The following is a 7,670-nucleotide window of genomic DNA, read 5'->3' as shown; positions in this document are numbered from 1 at the left end:
TGTAGAGTTTATACTGTATCTTCACATTTTATTTAATTTCAAAGATACCGTTCTTAACAAGGAAAATAAGTTTCTATCCTTCAAACGAAAAGGCATCTAAAAAGACGTAGACAAACGGAATAATTATGATATTTTTTGTCTGTTTTATATCGCGCGTTTGATCAAGATTTGCGATTTTAAATTAAATATCTAACGTAAATTAGACAAATAGTTTCATAATTTTATATACTGTATTTAACCCTGCTAGAAGAAATAAGCTTTTTGGCCACCCTTTTTACAAACCCCAACCCTTGAAAAAAATTTGGACTTTTTGGCCCACACCCCAAAGGGGCCCAAGCTGTTTTTTTTTCAATTTAGGTTTTTAAAATTTCCTCCTGAAACTTTAAAATGAACCGCCCCCAAATTTAAAGGGCCGAGCAAATAAATTAATGAAATATATGATATCTTTTATATCAATCAAATCGCTTGTATTATTACCATCAAATTCTAAAATCACATAAACTGTATAATCTGTAGCAAAAGCCGATATATTTTACTTACACAATGATTCTTTTATGTTAAACAATCAACACGATACCACCATTTCCACATTTTCGGACATCTCTTGTCATGCAAATTTCTCATTTACACCCGACAAAGAATAAGTAATTTAAATTAACTAAATTAATTTTCTTATATTTAGAAAACTGAATGTCTTATACCTTCTAGGTGAGGAAAAATGTTATGAAAATCTTATTCCTATCGGTGACCATTTAAGGGTTCGTAATCCTTAAATTGATTCCTTTCATTTAAAACAATCAATAAGTCACATCCTATACATGTAATACACCTTTCCTTACACTCTTGTCATTTACATCCAACGAGGAATAAGTAATTTAAAATATTCATGATACTGACCGTTATTCATCAATTTAAGTGTATCCTCCTGTCCCGTGAAAGAATTTTTTTGCGATTGCGGCCTTGGTATATAAAATGTACCTTAACTTTCTAAATATGAAAAGTTAGTATTGCTTAATATGAAAGCATTCTGCGGGGATTTTGTTGAAAATTCTAAATTTTGTTTTTGCTTGTTTGTTTTGTTTTGCTTTACATTGTTTTTTCTGTTAAGTTGAATGTCACACATCACTATTTTGGTCTAAAGGAGATTATCAGCTATACTGCCGAAGTTGATTCTTAGATGCCCCTTTACGATGGGTACACGAAACTAACAACCGATGTTTCGTTAACTAGATGTATAGGCTCATAGCATGAAAAAATCATATCCCTTCACTACTCAGCAACGAAGGCACCTCATGTAAATTTGTGAAAAAGAAAATTGCTATTCTTGAATAAATTTGATACACTTTGTATTTCTTTTTATATCACATGCATGTAAAGTTTTATATGAGAAAACACCCTTTATATCGTGATGAATTAAGGCATCGAAAATGCAAACAATAGTTTGTCAAATATATGATGGAGATATTATGATATTTACATATTTTATCACGAGACACTTAAACTTTAATTACATTGTTTACTTCGTTTCTGGAAACGTGTATTGACGTTTCTGTTGCTACAAAAAATGATAATGATTACCCGAGAGATTTGACATTAGAGAACTCCAAATGAACAAATAAAAGAGCATTTCTGAAAAGGAAATTACATGCACTTTTTGCTGGAATTGAACTTTCGATATAAAAGCATCATTAATATTTAAAATACAACGTGATAAATGCCCATTTGACATGAACAATTTAATATTTCTTCCAAAACAGAAACTGTAATGTAAATTGTTGATATTCTGATTAATCGATGTCCAAAGTGATATGTTGCCAAAAATATAACTGGACATGTAGTTTTGGAGTTCCTAGCGATCAAGTAATTTTATGATATTTCCCTATTATTTTCATTTATGTTCTCTTCTTTTTCCAAAATTCCCTAAGCATACAAAGACAAAGGGGCTGAATCAACAACAATTAATTGAATACACGACGCTTTAATATATTTGTACTTTTGGTCTAAACATCGGCACTTAAATATTACACACACTTGCTAATCGTCATCATTCTAGTAAGCAAGTTGATGGTTTAAAATCTTTTAAAAAGCATAGAAACCCAAAATTGTGCGGTTCGTGTACCCCAATTTCCCCCTTTAGATTGGGGTTTAATTTAAAGCAAAAATGATTTTTGATTTCGTACGACTTAAAAAGATAAAAGTAAAATGCCCTTTTAGTATTAACGCTTTAAGGTTCTTCATAATTGAATACATTCTAACTTGCACGCGGTTCAATATTGGAAAGACTGGTGTATAATTGGAAATATGTAATTTCTGTCGTACAATAACTTAAATGATTATACAGTTATATATGTGTGATTTGAGTGTTCTTCTTCTTACAAATGATTCCGTATCTCTTCTATCATAATCAATAAATCGTTTTTGTTTGTATTTTTCAGCAATATATTGTATAAAGTATTTTTGGAAAAATACCCTGCCCTTTTTTGCTGCAAAGCTGCGACTCACCTATTTTCCCCAACATTAATTTCGGGATATTACGAAAGGGTTTAAATTTTGGTTTTGGAATTGAAAAAAATTTTTGAGTGTTAAAGGAAAAGTTATTAACGTGGTTCGCTTAAACCCTAGGGGATGCAAACTAGGCGCAGTTTTAAAAAATGCCCCGCTTTAAGATCGAGGAGATATAAAAAAAAACCTTTGTCACTGTTTTTGTTCTAACACAATCGTACACTCTAAACTTACATGATTATACACTCCAAATACATGCAATCTTACACCAATAAATAAACAAATCTTACAATGAAAACAAACATAACCTTTTGTTTATGTAAACTTATACAGTACAAACATTCTTACACTCCGAACTTACACAATCTTCATTATAACCAACACAATATATAGCTCAAAACTAACATAATTGTACAATTCAAGCTAACACAATTCTACACTAAAAGTTATACGGACTTACAATTAAAAATACGCAATTTTACACTTCTTCTAGTTATTACAATTTTACTCACCAAACTAACACTGTTTTTTCACTCCAAACTAACACAACCTTACAATCCTAACTAACCCAAACTTACACTTTAAACTAAACTAACGCAATCTTACACTCCAAACAAACATAATCTTACACGCCAAACGAACACAATCTTATATTCTACACAAATAATACGTACACACTAAAACTATTTGATGATTATATATTTTTCCGCATTGGAGTACACAGTTTTGTGTGCTTATCCTGTTATCAATACAATCTCAATAAAATGAAATAATAACAAAAACAAATATTTACAAGTGACCCCGCATAAAACGAAAATTCGAACAAATATTGAGATTTATAACAAAATAGTTTTAAGTAAAATAATCTGTTCACGCTATTAATGCGCTTTAGTACACTAGTATTGCACTATCTGTTAATATTCTCTTTATTCTTAGAAATAATTGTTGGAAATTTTGCCAATCTAGATAATATAAAGTTGTTTGTTTGTTTGGGGTTTTTTTTGTTGTTTTTTTTTTCTTAAAAAAAATAGATGTTACCATTCAAGTAGGCCTTACTTCAATATGTTATTTTCTGAAACAATAACTGTATGAGAAAATAAAGTTAACTTTATTTGAGTAATTAAGAGCGATGTGAAGAACGTTTATTGTTATTATTACTGTATTATTGATAACGTAATTATAACACTTTTGATTCTGACAATAAATAGTCTTACTTGTTCAATATGTATGAGTTTGCATTTGTTGATTACAAATTGGCGGTTTTCTCTATCGTAAACAAATTATTTGATTACATGTAAAGATGAAGCTAAAATTCATTTAACTGATACAAAAATGTTTAATATAACACTTTTCTGTCAACGAAAAAAAACATTCACCAAACTTTATATCTTAGGTTGTTATTGACGTTGGAATATTACGTATTCGGAATTCATTACTCTCAAAATGTTTTAGTGTAGTTAAAAGGCAACTGTATTACAACATCGTTCTTACATTAAAAACTGAATATTATCTTATACGATGTATGTTTGGTTTTTGTCGTTAGCATTACCCTTAACTGAAGAAAATGATGACTGCAATTAAATAAATGTCAACGGTATCTTTATTCTATGAAAGATTCTCTTTTACCAAAGACTAATGTTGATGAATCATTGGCAGATTTCTTCAATGAGAAAGGAGTATATATTTCAGAATAATGGGATTAATATATTTGACAGAAAAGTGAAGCAACATATATTTTACAGACAATATCTACTTTGATGTTATGCACAGAAAAATTAAAAGATAAGATCGATATAAAATTCAATATCCAAATACTAATCTGCTTTAACCATTTTCCACAAAATTTCTAAAGTTGGTATATGTTTATAATGTTTGTATGTTTGTTTGTTTTTTGCTGCATTAGAATTGAATCTTATCTAAGGAATAATTGAAACAAACAAGCTGGGTCTGGTACGTTCTATTGTGTTCTTTCATTACGGTTTATTGTATTAACATCATAATCTTAATCAGACACGCACTGTAAAAGTTCACTTGCACTCATGTCGTACTAAATATTTCCTTAGACCAAAATATTGATACCATTATAACAAAATGCTAACAAGTAATGAAAATATTTTCTCGCCAAAGTTTTGACTGTCCGTAATACATTTTAAGACAAGTAGTCTCTGGACCAAAAACTTTGATTATAGTGTTTAATAAATAATGGTTTTAGTGCTTTTAACTATGCCGGTTAATTCACAATTAATTAGAAACATATTATAAGGAATGTGTGAGTATTTGCGTTTATTTATACTTGCAACCGGTTTCCGATATGGGCGAGTCCTCCGGAAGAGTATTAGTCATTTTAGATTTTGGAGGATAGTAAAATTACAGATACAGAAAGACGCCCCGATTCCAGAAGCTTCTCATGGCTCTTTAGCGTGCCAACACGAGACCTCGATTTAAAGTCTCATCCGCAAGACTGATTAGTAATTTTAGCTGGCCAGCCCGGGAATCGAACCCGCAATGTCGAGATTACAAGTCTCGCGCTCTAACCGATTAAGCTATGCAGACTGGCTGATAAGGAATGTTTTTAATGTTCAATGTATAAGTGTAAGTAATTTGATACAGCAAACAAAACTATTGTGCCAGTTATTTCATACGTATTTGGCCCTATCTTAAAGTTGGGATCTAAAACGTGGTGTTTAGCAAAACTTAAGGAAATAAACATTCATTTGAGATTATGAAGGTTAAGCACGAATATTTGTTTCTGTTCTTTATTTATTTGCAGATGAAGAAGGTTAGAATTAAGAACGAATACTTTTATACCTGTCATTTCGTATGAGACGATTATCTATTAATGCCCTTAGAATACAAACTGGAAAAAAATGTCACTAAAAATGTTCGTCGTGAACAGTGTTATTATCAGTGATGTAATATTTTAGATTTAGAAGATGAGTATCATTTTGTATGTGCATATCCAAAATGTTATTATTATGATAGGATGACAATCTAAATTGAAATTTATTAAATAACTTTGTATAGTAACAAACATATATTTATAATTGTATACAGACATACAGGTGAAGCTTAGACATTAAAGAGTCAATTTAGAATTTTGAGCAGTTGTTCAATAGTTTATTTTCCTATACAGGGTGTGCCCTTTTAAAACAGTTTATGGATTCATATGCTTGCCACGCATATCTTTATATGAAATGTTGTATAATATATGCTTTATTACATGTATATTTAAATAAGGCAAATAAAACTATATCTTCCCTGTTCTGTTCTGAACTACGTACAAATCAATCAAGTTATATTGTTGGGTCAATTAACAAAATAATATCATTCTGTGGGAATGGCAAGAAATCTTGCACACAAGTTATTTGTTCTGTCCTATATCAATTTGTACACAAATATTTCCAGTCACGTTATGTCTTAAATGCTTCAGTGGAGTCTCTTTCTCTTAAACAACAAATCTATCAAATCCTATCAAGGTTTTCAAGTTTTATGACCCTGGTGAAATAAAATATCGTTAATTTTTAAGGCGAGTTATGGCACATTTAACAGAATATAGAGTTGATAAATAAATCCGATTTTAGCTCGTATTGGTAAATTTGAAATGACCACCTGAGTGCACTAAAAACAATTTTAAAAAATCCTTTCATGATACAGGCTTGAAGCTCTTAGCTCAAACTTTTTTATTCTTTCTTCTTTAGCTAAAATTTAGCGGTCATTTAACAATTAATTTCGCTGATAATTGTCAATAAAAAAGAAAATACTACTAGTAAGTACATTCGCAGGATATATTGCCTTTTCACGATTTGCATTATCCGTTAAAACAAATTTACGGCATAAATATAGTGTATACGTCATACTTTAGTAAAGAAAGTTTATACACCCATTACTTGGTATTACTTTACTAACCGCAGCAGTTTTGAGAACTTTACTTTAAATACATTTTGTTGTTTTGTTGTTATCACGAAATAATATATCGCTTTTATTTCAAGAATGATCTAGAGTTTGATCATTTTTGTCACTTAAGGTATACACTTCAGACTAAGGTAGTATTTTGTCATTTTTACGCCCGATGTATTTTAAATTCTTTTTTTAAAGTCTTCATAGATAAACAAGAGCGATCAGTGATCACATGTGTCGCCTCATGATGGCCTATTTTATGTTGGGACAAGTTTTGTGAGAGACGGACAGACAGACGGACAGTGAAAAACTAGACTTGGTATTGATCGTTCCTGTAAAGTTTGGATAAAATTGCACCAGAAGTTTATAAGGAGTAGTCCGGACAAGCTTTTGTGTATCTGGCAACACACAGATAAAACACCTTTTTATCAAAGGGCCACAACTCAGCCAAAAATCATTCAATCGGAAAACCCGAGCAATATGCGCAAGTACTTGAGCTACAGATCAATCCTGTAAAGTTTCATTGAAATTGCATTAGTGGTATAAGAGAAGTAGTCCGGATAAAAATTATTAAAGGGCCATAACTCTGACAAAAATCATTGTACCGGAAAATGCTGACAATATGCACAACAAGACTTGGTACAGATCATTCCTGTAAAGTTTGGATGAAATTGCACCAGTAGTTTATTAGGAGTAGTCCGGACAAGCTTTTGTGTATCTGGCAACACACAGAAAAACACCTTCTTATCAAAGGGCCCTAACTCGGTAAAAAATCATTCAACCGGATAACCCGTGCCATATGCACAAGGACTTGAGCTACAGATCAATCCTGTAAAGTTTCATTGAAATTGCATTAGTGGTATAAGAGAAGTAGTCCCGACAATTTTTAAAAATAAAAATTATTAAAGGGCCATAACTCTGACAAAAATCATTGAACCGGGAAATGCTGACAATATGCACAACCAGACTTGGTACTGATCATTCCTGTAAAGTTTGGATGAAATTGCACCAGTAGTTTATGCGGAGTGGTCCGGACAAGTTTTGTGACAGACAGACGGACAGACAGACGACAGAGAAGTGATCCCTATATGTCGCCACTACTCCGTAGAGGCGACACAAAAAGATACAAAGACAATAAAACATTTTTTAGTCATACGAATTATAACAAACTATTAATTTGCAAATAAGAGAAAGAACTCTCTGGTACATAAATGCCTTTTTGTTGCAGATTTACCTCCTTTATTTCTACATACCTAAAGACTTTACACATT

The sequence above is a fragment of the Ruditapes philippinarum genome, unplaced genomic scaffold (genome assembly GCF_026571515.1).
Source record: "Ruditapes philippinarum isolate M1 unplaced genomic scaffold, ASM2657151v2 ctg5603_1_1_1_1, whole genome shotgun sequence".
In the NCBI taxonomy this organism is placed as follows: domain Eukaryota; kingdom Metazoa; phylum Mollusca; class Bivalvia; order Venerida; family Veneridae; genus Ruditapes; species Ruditapes philippinarum.
This window is presented reverse-complemented; position numbering follows the sequence as displayed.